This window comes from Mya arenaria, chromosome 5, assembly GCF_026914265.1.
Source record: "Mya arenaria isolate MELC-2E11 chromosome 5, ASM2691426v1".
NCBI classification, from domain to species: Eukaryota; Metazoa; Mollusca; class Bivalvia; order Myida; family Myidae; genus Mya; species Mya arenaria.
The window spans coordinates 40,257,674-40,276,852 of record NC_069126.1 but is presented as its reverse complement, the minus strand read 5'-3'; the positions used below and the strand labels follow the sequence as shown (position 1 = coordinate 40,276,852).

The 19,179-nt window shown below is 36.0% G+C and overlaps 1 protein-coding gene across 5 annotated transcripts in view; it reads right to left on the bottom strand.

The window, feature by feature from the left end:
- The window catches only part of LOC128234061 (protein turtle-like), a 162,108-nt gene that overhangs the window by 26,648 nt on the left and 116,281 nt on the right, over window positions 1–19,179 (bottom strand). The gene's annotated exons all lie outside the window — the stretch shown is intronic.

Genomic DNA, 19,179 nt, shown 5'->3' with positions numbered 1-19,179 from the left:
CATTTAAATTTTGTGAATATTGGAGATCATTTTAAAGATAGTTCAATTGTAAAACAGCTGTAAAGGAAAGTGTACACCACTTATTATTGAGAACATTTGTCTCACAAAAGATATTTAATTGAGTAAAACATATCAAAAGGCCTAGGAAAACTTGGTTAAGTGATTATTCAATGCGATAATTTGCTTTATTTTGTAATTTTTTTAATCATACTGCATTGAAAATGTCTTATCCTTATGAAACCATATATTATGACCACATCTATTAAAATTTAGGTTTAAACACTGATAATAGACAGGGCTGGTTTTCAATATTTATCTTAAGTTGATCTTAGAACAATGTAGCTATTATCAATAACTGTCCAATATTATAGTGAATTATGACCATAAGATTAACTTAAGTTAAATATTGGATACAACCCCTGAGCTCCCTGAACTTTTACATCTGGAAATGTAGAGTCAGGTTATTATTTGACTGAACTATGAAATGTTGCTGGTCACAAAGATCCTGGTCAGCCAGTTTGTAATATTCATGTACTGGGGTATGTTGCCACTCTCCTGTTATAGTACAAGAGTTTTACCACACCCACCCACCTCCCCTCCAAATTTGAGTTTCTGCGCACCTGAGCCTCTTATAGCACAAGTACTCTGTAAAAAGCCTTTCAATAACCTGTACCAAAAAAGGGAGGGGGGAAGGGGGAGGGGGAGTAAAACAATGGAACATTTACTTCCACAAAGGTATGATACATACAATGATCAGTAAAATAGAATCTTCTACATAACAATGTGTGTATATATATCATAATATGGTCAAGTTACTAGTGCTCTTAGATACATCATTCTATTCACGAGGATTTCAAACAAGTTTCCAAGTGAGCCACAAAGTCGCCAGTGGTCTCAGGATAGCATTTATCTCTCTTCCCCTCCTCAAGCTATGTTAATGTTCATTCAAGTATTTGCTCTAGGGTCCAGTATCATCTTAGGTCAACATTGGGCACAAACATTGCATCATCTCCGTCACAACATAAACAAAATCAAGATACAATTCAAATCTCACTCATCATTGTGTCGTTTTTAACTTAACAACTGTCACCAACTTCATACCATAATGATTTGCTCACATTTTTTTGACATAACAGGCTTTTATATTTTATTATGACGCATATTTTTTCTGGTAAAAACAGTAATTATGCCCAGCAGTGTCCAACAATCATGTGAGGGCATTTTAAACATACTAAGAAATAAGAGAAATACTCATTATACAGAATAAGCTACATCCCTTATTCAGCTGGTAACAAAGTTACTTGAAGAATTCTGAAAATGCCCGCAAGTGTCAATTAATAATACGTGAGGCGACACATTTAATAATGAGACAGGACCATTTTTTTACTCTACAAGACAAATGGCACGTTTGCTGTGGAATTTGAGTCTGAAATATTTCTATCGTTTTGACAAGCAGTAATATTTGAGTTTTTTATTCTAATTGTGACAGTTGAAATGGAAAAACATGGATTGTTTGTCTCATGTATTAATAAAAAGCACTGTGACATTTTAAAAAGAATGTTATGATACAAATAATACAATGAAAACTACAGGGACAAGCAAAGTTGTCTAAAATTAAATTCTTATCCCTGTTTAGAGGTACGAGATGTCAGGCATAAATGTACAAACACAATAAGACCAATATATATTAATTGCTAGATTATCATCCAAATTGGTTCTCAAATTGGGGGGACATTTTATTTTTGGTTTTTCCTAGATGACTGTTCCAGTGTTGAATCTATGTTCATGCTCTTTCTTATTGCATATTTAGGGACTCTATGCATTATGTTTTAGACAAGTCGGAAACATGATCCTAACACACTGTCACTGTCAGCATGAATAAACCCGTTCCCTGACCTTTAGGCAAATACAGACCCCAGTTCCACATAATTTTATTTCAGTCAATAAATTTTAAGGGGCAGTGGTAAAAAAGATGGGGCGAAAGTCTAGCAATTAATTTAAAGTCGCCTAAACAGACATTTACACAAACATCAAAATCAAGCCACCCTGTAACTGTTTCACTGGAACAAGATTGTACTGGGGGGGGGGGGGGCTTTAACTAGTTTATATGGTCACAACCATATATGTCATTTTCACACCAGGCAAAATTTAATGACTTCCTTATCAATTAAAATTTAATTGAATTTTACTCATATAAAATTAATTAACACTACTCTGGACATGACCTCACTTTGGTAGCCTGAGGGAAAAAACCTTCACTTCACCCCTGCGAAATGTGACCATGGTTCACCATGTTCATCCATGGTTATTTAACCATGGTTAAACCATGGTTATGACATGGTTTAACAAAATAACAAATGGACCACAGTCTACAACCATGGTTTTGACAGACCATGGTCAACCCAAGTTGAACCATGGTATATAAACCATGGTCAACCACAGTTGAACCATGGTCTATAAACCATTGTCATCCTAGGTTGAATCGTGGTCAGAAAAGAATGGTCAACCAAGGTTGAACCATGGTCAGAAAACCATGACTGACATATATTACTTGGTGATGCACGGATGACGGACATAGAGTGATCACAAAAGCTCACCTTCAGCACTTTGTGCTCAGGCAAGCTAAACAAATCAATAATCACAAACAGATAATGTAAAAACCATACCTGTTAATCTAATATTGGATAAACTCTTTTTTATTTCAGTTAAAGATTCTATGTATGTTGTCAGGTTACCAAACCAACTAGGACGTAGTGTAATAAAGTAGGCATAATTTAGGGTTTAAGGTATTAGACTGATAAATATTTCTATAAGCCATAAGACAATTACATCAAATTCAACTGCATTCTCAACAATGCAGTTTTTGTGCTGTTAGTTTCTTAAACTTCCCTCATGAAAAAGTATGGTCTGTCAATATCATCTGAATTTAGCTGAATTTTGCTGAAAATTTGTCTGAATACCATCTGAATCATTGCTAAATGTGTGCAGATAACCTGAAATTGCAAAAGCTGAATAAAGTCTGTAACACTAATTCAGAAAAAATCAGCGTTGTTATATGTTTCTGAATTATGTCTGACAACACTGCTCAGTTAAATTTCAGACTTTTATTCAGACTTTTATTTCTGAATATTGGCTGAGCTGCTGAAAAATGGCTGAAAATGGAACAATCCAGACATAATTCAGACTGGTAAGACAATATTCAGAGGGTTGTTCAGACAAGTTTCTCAGACAGTATTCAGAGAAATATTCAGACATTGTTCAGGTGAGGTCCCCAGTAAAAAGTTTGGCAGTATACCACTGGAATTTCAGTGGTATATCAGCGGTGAATTTTGGTGGTTTTCCACTTAAGGTTTAAGGCTGGTACTCCACAATACCACTGGAATACCAGCCGTAAACTTTGCGAGGAATACCACCAAAATATATCCATGGTTTACCCCTGGAATAAAGTAGCTAAAAATACAAAATCATTCCAAAATTAAGAGCAGATATAGTAGGAAATTCATTAACATTTGTTGACTTATATGGAAAAATATTTAGTCAGGAAAATAATTGAGTCAAAACATAATTCTTAAAGTTCTAAAATATTTCCCTTTTAATATTGAGTGCTTAGCACAGGTCACAACACATTTTTTATAGCTCTATATGTTTGCATTGGGCAAGATCTGTGACATTAATTAGAAACAATATCCATGTTACAACTTATTTACTTCGAGGTCAGTTAAAACAACAGATTTACAGAACAAAACCTTACAAAACAAAAACATTTGAAAGATATTTAAAAAAAAATAAGTTATACAATTGAACACACATAAATCTATAACACCACTTCACTAAATGTTTTATAATGGTTTAAAAATTTAAAATGAAACAATACCAATCATTACAAAATATGACATATTTATGGTTTTGTCAGGAAGTCCAGAGTCCATGTATAACAGTTTTCACTTTTTATGTATACTCCTTGCCGGGTGATGTAATCATTAAAGATGATTCTTCTTCTTTAGGGTTCTTTTGTAAGTTTCAAATTTATTTATCACTGCAACATGACAAACTTTTTAAGCATCTAGTTTAGGTTAACCTACCCTATACAGGAACTGTTTTTCACTTCTTCTTTAATTAAGATGGCATAACTTTTTTAACAGTTTCCAAAATGGCATCTGTATCAATGTTGATGCCGACAGCAACTCACATGGAAGTTGTAACACAGGGTTGATTCTATACTGCAGTGCGGTAATATGTTCCTCCTATTTCCTCATTTTCTTTCTCAAATGGCGGTTGTCTTACACAATAAGTAAGGTCCCAGTATATTGCTTTATTCAGTCCTTGACATTCACAATTAGTCTCTGAAGACTGCAGTCCGTTTCCTTAATACATTTGATGACAAAGATGATTCGACCATGACATTTTCTTAACTGTTGAGGCTTATGACTGAGACTTTGACATCCATCTTCCAACCTGAAAAATATTTCTAATATTGTTTTTTACTGCAAAAAAATGCCAATAACTTAAGGTGAGTTGGTTATTAAATCAGTGCGAATTTCAATGTCACAGGTATATTAATTAATGACCGCTTACTATATTTTTTCGCTTACTATATTTTTTCGAACCAAAAAGCTCATTTTTATTGAGTCTGATTTTTTTTTTAAAGATTCTCATTCCTGTCTGTCACCACCCACTCCAAAATGTTTTATTTGATGAATAATGGTAACTGCAAAAATAACCAAACTATACACAATAATCATGTTTAATTTTATTGAATTTGATTTTGTCATGGACAGTACATTCATAGGGTGTCACCTATGTGCATAGCAAATAAGTTCCACACATATGCCATATTTGTTTTTAAATCAGGATGAGAATCTTTCAATGTGCTTTAAAAAAACATCAACTTACTGAGGGATTTGGCAATTTATGGCTTAGAATGTTTTTCTCATTCTCTGTTTAATGAGATCTCCTTCACAGAAATCTAATTGATTCTTGTGTGGACGGACGATTTGTTTTTGCAAGCTCCTATAGGCTATAGGCTGGCTAAAATAGATGAAACAACACTTCAGTTTATTTGGCTGAACAGGTTAACAAAAATGTGAAAATAAAAGACAAACATGGCTCGTTAACTTAGCATCAAGTTTCTGAATAGACAAATTTATTAATTGGCAACACAGGATAAGTGATTTGAGATCATGAAAAATGTGATGTTATGGTAAAAATATTGAAAATAATAACTATCATAAACTATGAAAGATGACTGACAACTGTTCCTACTTCTAGATAAAAACTAGCTCAACAGAAGTTTCATTAACAATTACCTTAAGAAACATAGATAATAGTTGTTAAAAAATATATAACAATGAAGAATTAGCTGTATGCTACTCAAAAACACTCGCTAAACTGTGTTTCTACACAAACGTATTTTGTACATTTGTCGCGAAAACATATAACAAAGAACTTATTTGCTGACAACTTTTAAATGTTATAATGTCGTTTTAAACAATAATATTAGTGTAAAAGATAGTTATGAAAGTTATTTAATAACACCAATTACTTTGTTTTAACTTACCTAAAATCGAAGAAATAACACTTAATTTATTTGGCGCGTTGTCGAACACGGCTGAAGTTCGAAATTACCTCCGCCAGTGAAGAGCGTTCTCTAAAACGCGTAACCGTAAAAGAATAGGACTATTTTGTTATATATGTGAGGCAATCGATAACAAGTTGTCAAATTAATTGCAATATTTTCACATTCATAGAGATCGTTATCCTTTCAATTTTATTTTAATTTTATTTATAATTAATAAAGACGTAAGCGATCCGTAAGCGATACCGGAAGTGGGTGAGAAAAAAACATCAACACCGGACACCGGATTGTGTCATTTTCAATGATTGTAGAGTCGTTTTAAGTTTAGTGAACCTGTAAACAATATACCTTAAACCTGTTTGACAACTAATTAACCAGTGCTGGCAAAGATGTTTTGTAAATTAAAGTATTTTAGCAAATAGGGCAATTCAGGATCCGTCAAACGCCATCTACGACGCAAAGCCAAACTTTACAAGAAGGCCAAGAAAACCAACAACTGGACCAAATATAGACAGTGCCAAAAGGACTGCAAGCGCCACCTACGGCAAGCCGAATGGACCCACATCAACAAAGTTATTGATGAAGGCCTGAAAGAAAACAACACCAAACCCTTTTGGCAGTACGTCAAATCCAAGAATGAAGACAACATAGGCATCGCACCTCTACGCAGTCAAGGTCATCTTGTCACTGACCCAAAAGGTAGGGCCGAGATCCTCGTCGAACAATTCCAATCCGTCTTCACCAAGGATGACGCAAACCAAAAGACTCCACCCTTGCCAAAACGAGTTGACAGCGAAACTCCACCACTCACAATTGGGGCTGAAGGAGTACTAAAACTCCTAAGAAACATCAAGGTCAACAAGGCGGCAGGACCAGATGAGCTACCAAACCGCGTTCTCCAGTCTTGTGCTGCGGAAGCCACTCCTGCCATCACTGCCATATTCCAGCGCTCAGTTGACACCGGTGAGCTGCCATATGACTGGAGGAATGCCAACGTAGCGCCTGTCTACAAAAAGGGGGATCGTCACACTGCTGAGAACTACCGTCCTGTGTCTCTCACCTGCGTTGTCTCCAAACTACTGGAACACATCATTTGCCACCACATCCTCAACCATCTAGACAACAACAACGTTCTTACATCTCTGAACCACGGTTTCAGGTCGGGTTACTCGTGCGAATCCCAGCTCGTCGTCACTGCACATGATCTCCTTGGGCATTTCGATCGCAACAAGCAGGTGGATACCATCATACTGGACTTCAGCAAGGCGTTCGACACAGTGCCTCATCAACGACTGCTCCTCAAGCTAGAGAATTATGGAATTCGAGGACCACTACTGAAATGGATCTCCCACTTCCTGACTCTGCGAGAAATGTGTGTCGTCGTTGAAGGTGAGAAGTCCCGGCAAGTCCCCGTTGGATCCGGCGTCCCCCAAGGCACTGTGCTCGGACCCTTGCTGTTCCTCTGCCATATCAACGACTTGCCCGAGAGAGTGAAGTCCACCATCCGACTTTTTGCTGACGACTGCCTGCTATACCGGGCGATTAACTCGTTCCGAGACCACAAACAGCTGCAACAAGACCTAGACGCTCTACAACAATGGGCCAATGACTGGGGGATGAAGTTTAACGCGAAGAAGTGCTAACTTCTGAGCTCAAAGCACAAATCCAGCTTCTTCTACCAGATCAACAACTCCATACTACAACGTGTAGAAACCAACCCCTACCTCGGCATAACATTCTCCGAAGATATGAAGTGGAATAACCACATAACCAACATAGCAAAGAAGGCCAATTCAACCCTTGGATTTCTACGTCGCAACCTCCGGTACTGTCCAAAAGAATGCAGGAGGAACGCATACCTGGCTCTAGTTCGGTCCAAGCTCGAGTATGGCTGCGTCATTTGGGACCCCTACTCAACCAGTGACATCAACCGACTAGAGAAAATCCAGCGATCGGCAGCACGCTTCATCACTAGGGATTACCGCTCTCGACATGATGGTGCGGTCACAGAGATGCTGTCCCAACTAGACCTCCTCCCACTTCAAGAGAGACGTCGCCACCAGCGGTTGACCTTTCTGTACAAGATGGTGAAAGGGCACGTACCGGCCATCAATATTGAACACTATCTCACACCTTTGAGACCGAAACGAACAATTAGGGCTAAACGTTTTGAAAACTTTATCACCAAAAACATTGTGGAAAACTCAGTGAATAATAACAAACAGTGCTTTTCAAATATAGATAGTAGATCAGCCAATTTCAAGAACTCATTCTTCGTGAGAACTGTTCCAGAGTGGAATCAATTAAGTGACAGTGTGGTAGATTCATCAACCATAGATTGCTTCAAATCAGCTCTACTTACAGACAAATAAAAACTAATTTTATGCGCACCCCCCCGTCAAGTGAAAGCCAGTATTGGTAGCTTTGACGTACCCATACAGATACAGATACAGATACAGATACAGGATATCTCTATATACTGCGTCAACCATCAAATTCGGACAGCCACGAATTCAATTAGACCATCAGCATGTTTTTCCTGGATTAATTTAATACTGTACCCTCACTGGTCTTCAATTCTATTATATGAAGTGTTATTTTTTATAACACTGTCTAATAGTGAGATCAATACCAGCTCCCATTGTGATTATCTCTATCTTGGACGATCTGATAAAAAAAGCAGGTAAGTGTAATAAAATTGGAAATGTTTAAGTTATATTTTATTCTGTATTTAATTGGCAATACAAGTTTTAATTATAATGTATACAAGGTTACATTTAAGCCCATCATGGTCAACTGCCAAACAATTGGTCTGTTACCTTGACCATGTTCACTTGAAATAGACCATGGTTTATAACTGTCTTATTTTAAACCATGGTCTATCATGGCTGACTAAACTTGGTTTATTTATTGTGATCTTGGTCTTCATTGTTCAAGACCATGGTTACCTAGTAGAACCTGGTTAGACCATGGTTGATCATTGTGGACCATGGTTTATATATTGTGGTCTTGGTCAACCATGGTCAATCATGGTTCAAGACCATGGTTACCTAGTAGAACCTGGTTTGACTATGTAGAACCAATGATTGACCATGGTTGACCATGGATGAACATGGTGAACCATGGTCACATTTCGCAGGGGCAGTCTAATTTGCAAATGACCATGCATAATAGCATATTGTTCAAACAGTTTGACAGCTACAAGTGCACACATTGTGCATCTGGACTTCATAAAGCTGTGCATATGGTCCCATTCAAGGGTGTTATGAAAAAAAATCAAACAAGGATAAGATTTGGTGCAAACCATCATTAATCAATTGGAATACTTAATATTTTTACTTAAAATGTTTATTTTGCAGCTCTGGCACAATTGATAAGACCTGATTGAACTGAGTTTAACAATGCCGGGAAGGCTGAATAAATTTGAAAAAAGTTTGGACTTGAATTGGGTTTGCATTTCATGTACATTCAAGTTTTATAAATATTAAACTCAAATTATTGATCAGTAACTACTGAAATGAACTTCAACCTGGTGAGGCACATGAGCACTTAATCCTTGAGCTGTCTTACTCTGATCCATGAACAAACATTGAGATTTTGACACACAAATCTTGGCATTCCAGTATTTGCTCTGCAAAAAATCACTTAACACCAGACATGATGAAAGTACAGTAACGCTACATAGCTTGACAAAAGGATAAATAAGGCAGAAGAGTCCAGGGCATCCAAGAAGTGTTGCATCTAATTAAAGTAGCATTTTAATTATATATTAGTAATACTACTATTGTAGAAAACAGTGTGCAGGCGCACAGTATATACATGTAGTTCTCATTATAACAGCATTTTATCATGGAGTGATGTCACTATTTTACACATGGCACTTGTAACCTTGCAAACACATAAATTGATTTCAACACCAAAGTTTACAAAAGCTGCAGAAACTGAAATCTTAAACCTAACCATAAATGATTTATAGGGGCTATTTATCTTTCCTTATCCTCTGATACCATACCTAACATATTTCTGATGATTTCGCTTTACCAGTTGTGTTAGTGTCTTCTCCCTCAGTGAATAATTTCAATGACATTCCATTGTCCCTTTTAAAATGCCTAAAAACAGTTTATCACAGATGATTTAATGTGAAATGTATCCTTGTTTTCAAATTTAATCAACCATACATGTTTGAGGTACGGGCATGTATAAATATATTTTATACATACCTGTGTTTGAGATCAATTTCAGTTCTAATCTAGCCTATAATATTTGCTTTAAGTATGGTAGTTCTTGTGTTACTTTGTCAAAGGACAGTGAAGTTTCCCTTTCATTCATAGTATATTTTACCATCTGCATATCAATTTCAAAGAAAAAACAGAATGCAAAACAACGCAGTATGTACAAACATGTAGAAGAAAATGCATTAGCTTTGTATGGGCAGAACTCAATGATATTTTATTACCGTACTTGTTCAGTGTGAGAAGAGCCAAACACTTATCAATAAATAAGACACAATTTTAGTCTATTTATTCTATTAATTGAGTTTTCCAAATCTTTATGGTGAAGCTGTCATGAATCAGAATCATGACCAATTTTCTCCTGGTACTCAGAGACTTGTACTATAATGTACATATATATATCTCCAAACCGACACATACACAGGAGGATATGCCCCTACCAGGGATAGGGCATTAAGGGCAGATACCTTTACCCTTGGGATGAACCCTTTTATTCATATATGCTAGCATTGAAAGTTCTCTGATACTTACTAGGTTCTTGAGCCACAGCAAGAGACCATATCGAAAATATCAGCGCTGTTAACGATAGCACTCGAAATGCACCCGCTCCCATAATTGCGTCCTTATCAGTTCACATAATGTACAATCCAATAATCACGATGTCACTCTGTAAACTTGTTTCTGCCCAATTCAATGACATTTTTGCGAAAACCAATCCTTTATATGTCTCCAATTCGTTCAAAATTTCAACTTAATAGTCCACTGTAGAATACACTTTCACTGTTATTTCTTAAATTGAGATTTCAAATATGTATATAAAGGATAAAACTTCACTGAATATTTTAATAGTAAAAATATTTGTGAAACGAAATATAAATCCAACAAAACGAAACTAGTAGCTCACGCTCCATTAAATCTGATAACACACTACTCTCAATTCTAATTTTTGATAAGTAGGCTAGGACAGTCCAAGGTATATCGCTTAAGGGGTGATCCAGTGCTTTAAACGTCAAAAATCAACCCTCAGGTCATCAATTTATTAATACTTAAGACAAATATATCAAAACACAAATGTCACCATGTTGCATAACATTAAATAAACAATGATAATTAAGCATCTTGTTTATAGCAGTTAACACACTCAGGCCCACACCAACACCTTAAACCATTGTGAGACCATCTTGTTTCTCACAAGATGCCTGGGCAAGGAAGGAAGGTTTAAACATGGAGAGTTTACCTTTAGGTCAGGTTAATCATGTCAAGTGTTTACCTGAAGAAGGAAGGAAGGAATTAATTATTGGTTAAGAAAGAGGGACATATTTAGACATTTAGAGTAAAATGTTAGATTAAACACTATTTTTAATTGGTAAAAATTTATTCATAATTTACTGATTTAGAACTCTTACATGAAAAAATATATATTACATTTTTTTCATACAATTAACATTTTTGTTCATGCTTGATTGATAGGCTTTAATAATTCTACTGACATAAAGTTAATGAAACAATTTGAGAATAATTATGACAAACAAATTATGCATAAATTTCATCTCAAGAACGAAAAACAATTGTTGAAAAATACACTCTACCACCAAAATTTTAGGGGAGATCAAGGGGAGTAATATCACATTTTACCAATATAACCCAACCTGCTTGTCCCCCTTGATGAGATGTTTTTGATGGATGGCATTGGCAGTCTATCAGAAGCATGTTACACCTGACTATTTACAGGAAATTGGAGAAAATTAAATTCCAATTGGCCTTGTGTGTGTTCATACTGATGAACTCATTACAACAGACATTTACAAACACAAGGGAATCACTCTTATTGAAAAGCCTATCAATCAGAAAAAAGCATACACCATTTTTAATGCCTCTTCAAACAGCTAACTGTCATGATATATTACGTGAGCCTAGTTCAACATTGTTTGCAGGATTTCAGGATTGAAGAGAAAAGGTTTTGAAACTGGCAGAGAAACATCTTCTTTCATAGTTTCTGACAGTTCAGGAAAAATCAGAAATGCTTTCAGGAACAATATAAAAGGAACTTATAATCACATTCCTAGCTGTGTTTAACTGCCAAACAGGTCGAGATATATGGGGAACATAAAGGTTAGAGCATAACCAATGGATGATAATCTGGATTAAATGGCACAGATCAAGAATATAAATATCTTTCATGTAAATCCAACCCAAGTGCATGTGCTAAAGCTTGTTAGTAAGATTGCATAGAACTTTACAAGTCAGGCACATAGCAACCCATACGAGAGTATGTGGCTGAATCCACGATTCTGACAAAAAATAAAGCAATACAGCCAAAGTTACAGTAATCATACTTGACTGTTATGAACATATGGACATTTTATTATACAGTTCAATGGCAAAAAGGACAGAAAATTAGACTTATGTCTGAATTTTATTAACATAATACGGGCGTATTTGTTTGCTATTTTACAGAAAAAATAAAGGGTTTGTTTGTTGAATTATTATCCTAAAACTGTCCATTGTCCTGTCCTAAATAAAGCACCTCAGAATGCACAAGATTGCACCATTGTTTTCATAAATTCAAGGGGGAGAGGCTAGAGAGGGCTAGCTATACCCTGCAAGTTATGTGTATTCATCAAAGGGTTGGACTGTCTGATCTGAATGATTGACATACAGGGGCAATCTGATCAATGAGTGTACAACAAATTAACAAAAGATCAACACATGTAGTGAAATAAGAAGAGTGTTTCTAAAGCCAAATTAAAACTTCACTTTGAACATTTTAAAGAACCTTTTGTACCATTTCCAGCCAATCAATTTGTTGCAAATCATGTGTCATAACAACCAATAAATAAAGATTCGCATAATTGATTGTATGATATGGTTGAAGATAAGATGTCAACACTTTCTATACCATTAATGATGATAACTATGTTGACACTGCTGTACTTGGCCCTTATATTAACAATGCTGCGCAATCAGCACACAAATACTTGAACAGCAGCTTAATAATTGTCATGAAAATATAAAATGATCTGTGATAAAACTGTATAAGGTAATATGATAGCTGAGCAAGCAAACAAGCAAGCTTGTCTGAGTCATTTCAGATTTAACAATAATTTTCAGCAGACAGCCTTGGAACTTAATGATCTTTTGACTGTTTACTGGAATTCTTAACGACCATTAAGCATCATACATTTTGAAGGGATAGTCATTTTCATTGGTTGGAAATGTTGGTTTTAAAAGTCTAATGAAAATCTGAGCAATCAAACAACAAGTGGTGCTCCTGGTAGCTTAATAAACCCTTCAAGCACACAAAATGCTTTACGATCTAGACTGATTTTTATGTCTTTAAAACAAGAGATGAATATTCCTTCTCAAGCATTTAATAATTGTTTTACAACCTGTTACAGTCTTGCATCTATAACAACCTGTGCCAAGTCAAACAGCTGAAGTGTCTTCACAAAATTGATTTCCTCAAAAAAAATCTCAGAACAAGCCCTCAATGATCTTATACAAGTGTTTACTTCAATACAAAGTACACTTTGACATTGGAACCATCTTGCTCTTTCATTCAAAGAGGGGAAGCTTTCTTTTGAACTTAGACCCTTATAACACTATCATGGCCTTTGCAATGTTATGCAGTGAACTCCAAGCATGCCATACTGAAAGAGGGTAAGATCGTCCCAACACGTGTCGTACACCACATGTGTCACCGGCCTTAAGGGCCTATGCCAATTGATCTTTTGAGGATGACCGGCAAGTGGCAAATGATATAATGGCAATTATGGTATAGGTGTTGCCATTTTGAAAACAGCCTAATTCACATGTTTCACAAGGTACCAAGTTGATTGTATTGTGACCTTGACCTACTTACACCGAAGCACCCCAGTGTTGAATGAATGAAGTTGGCCCAAAGCAGCATCTACCACTTGACTACTCATGAAACTTTGGTAAACACTTCAGGCACAGTGGCACCTATCCTAGAAACATATCCAGTTGGAATCCAGTTCACCAGTTTTGTCTTCTATTTTTCAATGAAAATATATTGCTTTCTTTCTCCATAGCTCCAGTTTCAATTAACAATTAAAACAGAATAACTTTTTGAATTGTAACAACAGTGTAAATGTATTATTTGACCCTTTTCTCTTGGGCTATTTTAACTAGCAAACCATATTAAAATAGCTTCAACCCATGGCCAACTCACATGGAGAAGTAATTACTAAAGTCAAGTTGACAAGTCAATAAGCACATGCATAATGGACTTACCTAGTGGTCAGTTACCAGTTAAATAATTTTCTGATGTATTCTCTATTCATTTAACCAATTTGTATACTAGATAACACTGACTTCTAGTGCTTCACGACCCCAACACCATATATGGGGAGAAAGCTGCAGTAAGACTTGTGTTCTTAACTTCAAACAATGTTTACAGAAAAAAAGTTTCCTTTCTCCTAAGAAAAATGAAATTGTTTGAACATAAACACAGTGTTTTTAGTAAAATGACCATGTCTGGTGTACAAGGACAAACAATGCGGTGAAAGTGTTAACAATAAAAAGTAGATCAAGTAGATCCAGCATGTTCAGCCTGATTTGGAAATCACATACCGCATTCAGCTTCAAAACTTATAAATATGGAAGGAAGGCAATGGTTTGAGATGGTATAACCAAGCTTCGATGCACTGTCATGTGTAAATGAAAAAAAATTAGGCATGAAACAATGAGTAAGCTTAAACTTTCAAATTGGTGTAATTTGCCGTAGTAATCTAGCAACTGGAGTGTGGTATCCTGAAAATGCTCATTGTGTTTGATTATGGAATTTTGTTTGAAAGTGCCAACCAAAAAAATTGAACAAGTCATTAAAATTTTATCATATTCCTATTCCAATTAAAAAATCCACTACATGGGCAATTGATAGTTTCATGGTTGACTGAATTTTTAATTAAATATTTACTGTAATATAAATATGAAAATACTAAACAGACTTCACATTTCAAACTACATCAAATAAAATACAATAGATTTCAGTAATGAAACAGTAATAGACAGACAGATTATTGCCGACAACATGATAGTCGAAAATGTCTCCCTTATTTGAGCGTCAAATTAAATCAATCAGGATTGGATGGCATTTTCTAGCAAATTGCAGGCAGGGACAAGCGCAATGACAAATACAAGTATAAGAAGTTCAGGCATTGATGTCTTTTTCATAAACCCCCAAGGCTCTTAATTTAATGAGGGACTCCAGTGTCATTTAGTGCCATGGATGGAGGGGACCTTCAGAGAGCAGATAGGTCTTTAAATGCAGACTAAACGTATACCGTATGAAGTGCTTGCCTATATGACAACTTTCATCTAAAAAATCTCCAAATAATCATTGAAAGATTTTCTTAACAGACATAACATGAATGGGCAAATCAGTGAACAATGGTCTACCTCACACCCAAGAAGTCCCTAGTCCCTGGAAAGGAAATATGCAAAGCCTTACTACAAAGTTCTGTATGAGAAAACACAAACCCTGACGGTGTAAATTTAAAGCCTTTGGGTTTGGCGCCCCAGTATGTCCTGTATGGTGGTCTTGTGGACGTTGTGATAATCCTGGAAAACTAACGTGGCAGCACCAAGTAAATCGAAATAATTCATGGTGATCTGGCTTGGTACGACAGAAGGTCACCGGAAGGAATAACAAGGCCAAGCATTATCCCCCCAGGTCCAGCACAACGCCGGGGCAGTACCAGCTCTCTACCATGATAGTCCGTGGTAATCCAGGGCGGTATGGAATACTTGACTCGTGGTAGACAGACCGCGGTCATCCGGATCAAACGAGGGCTTCTAAACCCGAGGCACTCATGGACAGCACAGGGAATATATGAGAATGCAATTTTCTTTGGGTCACAAATGTCCTGGATCAAGTTGGTATACCGGCTAGTTTTCACTGGGGTAGTCAAAACTAGGCTTAAGAATCTCTTCAACACTGTTGTCACTTAACTTGTTCATTTGGAATAACATTTTCGTTTTATTTCACCTTATTGGTAATCATCATTTTGCCTAAACCTGGGACATACACTTTTGCCTAGAATCATGAAGAGTGCTTTAAACAAGAGGCCCATGAGGGCATATGCTCTACTGGCATGGCTCTTGTGGTCATTTTCAATCAAGAGCATGTACAAGTATATATGGGTAAAAGGCAACAAACATATAGATCAGTTTTAGTGTTTGGGTTACCTGAAAACGTTGCACGTTCAACATCTGAGGACAGAAAGTGTTGCAAGCAGATTAGTTGCATGAACTATTTTAATATGTGCCAAGTAAAGGTCATCTGACAAAAGAAAATTGCTTTCAAAACTGAACTCATGGTCAAAATTTCATTTTTGTAGCTTTAAACATAAAAAAAGTTGGTCAAAACGTCAAAGTCAAGGTCATCCGAGGACAACATTGATGCTTGTTTGCAAAACTGTACACATGGTCCAAATATCATTGTTGAACCTTTAAAAATACAAAAGAAGGTCAAAAGGGGTGGAGCCAGCTTTGGCCCCAGGGACATAATTTCAACTGTTTTGCTTGAGAGTCATCATATATGATGCTCCACAACAAATATCAAAGGTATGAGCCTTGTGGTTTGAAACAAGAAGATTTTGAAAATATTTCTTAAATAAGTTTCTAGGAAACTTGTGACCTCCGGGGCATTGCCAGTTTTGACCCAAGGGGCATAATTTGAACAACCTTGGTAGGGGACAACTAAATTATGCCCTATTCAAAATAGCAAGTGTCTGCATAGCTGGTTCAGACAAAGAGATTTTCAAACATTCCCAATTAAAGTATAGCAAACCTGTGAACCCCGGGGGATGGCCAGTAATGACCCCAGGGGCATAATTTGAACAAACATTCACAAACAATTGTGCTTAGATCGATGCGCGAACACACAAAAAGGTTTTCAAACATTTCCCAATTTAAGTATACCAAACTTGTGAACCCTTGGGCGTGGCCAGTAATGACTGCGGGAGCATAACTTGAACAAAATTTCACAACCAATTTTGTTTAGATGAACGCGCGAACTACAGACACATTGGCCAATAGAGCTAAAAAACGGCCTCTGGCCTTTTAACAAAAACAAGGCAGAGTAATTCACAAAATCAACTGCAGAACCAAAAAAAGCAAGTTGTCTCCCTTTAATCCTAGACTTGACTTTATATGTAACATGGCTAAAAATAGACAAGATAGCTTATGCAAACTTGGCTAAAAATAGGTTAGCTAAAAATAGCATTTCTTTAAAACTTTCAAGGCCGATAATCTAGGTATGCATGGGCGGATCTGGCTGGTTTTCGAAAGGAACCAAGCTCTGATGGATATCTAAATACTGTACAAGTTTTATCGAGATACAATCTAAACTGAAGACTGTATCATGTTTACAAGCAATTGTTTACGAACTCACTGACTCCCGCACATACAGCGTACACATTACCATTGCATTTGGCCAGTAGAGCTAAAAAATGTATCAAGTTTTTTGTTTTTAAATCAATACAAAAATGGTTTGCATATATAATATTTCAATATGAACATTGTTTTTCAAAACATAAAATTTGAAATTCTATTTTCACATTTTATTAGGGAATATTTGATTTATCATTTGTAATACAGCTGAACATCGGCCCAAAATTCAAGGTCAAAATAAGGATAAACGGTAAAGTTAAGTTTCATGAGTGTAGGGCAATACTTTTGGAGAGACTTGTCACATGTGAATATTAATACCTTTTTTTACTACCGTATATCAAGGGCCATCACCATCATTAGACTCAGTGAAATGTCAAACAATATTGCAACACAATATTTCTCAGTGACATCTGGGATGAGACAGACAAACCTTCTCTGTAGCCGCCTGATATCTCTATCTTCGGGTATGATGATGATGATGAATTTAAATTATTTTTCCAATAGCATACAATTCAAATCCTAAGAAACCCACCTTTATATTTAAGCAATTTTCGAACAACTAACTAATTTTGTTCTCCTCCATTAACTCAAATATTTTGTAACCTATTTATTTAAAACTGGAAAGAAAAAAAACAAAGCTATTTTGTTTTGCATAAAATGTGCAATTTAATAATTGCAAATGTTCAGCCTAGAATAATTTTCCCCAAAAGCAGGACAATAATGAGGGAAATTAGACTACTTATTGAACTATATCAGATGAAATACAATTAAATGCACGATTTACAAAATTTGTGAAACGAAACAGTAATAGACAAAATTGCTGACAACATGATAGTTGAAAATGTCTAAAAAGTGCAGTTATCCTTTATTTGACTGGCAAATGATATAAATCAGGACCGGATGGCATTTTCTAGCAAATTGCAGGCCAGCACAAGAGCAATGACAATTACAATTATAAGGAGTTCAGGCCATGATGTCTTTATTGTAAGCCCCAAGACTCCTTAATAAGAGAGTGCCATGGATGAAGGTGATGTTCAGAGAGCAGATGGGTCATTAAATATAGAATAGGTTATGTATTTCTTGCCTGTCATAACTGTTTGATAGCACAGAGAGTGTTACTGATGGTGTGAATATTGGAGCATCCCAGATGGAGCAGAACTGATCTAGCCAATAGCTACCAGCTATATTAGGATAAGGAGTCATTTGACCTTAAGGGGTTCTCAAATAGGGGTTCTCAAATGAGTCCCCATTGGTCGCAACCGATGTAAACAAAAAAGTAAGTGACGTTTATTTCTAAAAAATATATTAACAGAAAAGATACATATAAAAATATTTTTTACTCAATAATAGAATTATATATTTTCTGCTTCTACACATGTGAAATATCAGGGCTCATCCGACCAGGCGACTCAGCGACTAAGTCGCCTTGCCCGCGGCCACTTCGCTATTTTTAAAGATCAAAGCGAAGTCAGATTCGCCGAAATTTTCAAAGATCAACAAACAAATTAACTAAATAAGAGTATAAAATCTCGAAAATTCTATCAACCATGCTTAAATACTCCATCATCTATCAATTTTAAGGAAAGGGTGCAATAAACAACTTGTCAAATCACTTGACACTTGGCCAAGATCGTTGCTAAATGACGGCTGCGTTGATCTGCTAAGCAGCATTGTCTGTTTATTTAAGACATAATCATCATCAAAATGCTTTCAAAACAAAAGAAAAATAACATTCTTGAGTTACATAAAACTAAAGTGTTATTAATTTATAATTTAAAAATGATCTTTGATTTGGGACAAAAATACATGTTATTTTACTCGATGTATAAAATTTACGACATAAATCAAGTGCATATTTGGCGCTAAAATTATTATAGTAACGCAGGCGTCAGCACTTGCCGGGACCCGTTTTGGCAGTCTGATTGATTTATCAGCACTTCTAAAAATGGGCTTTAG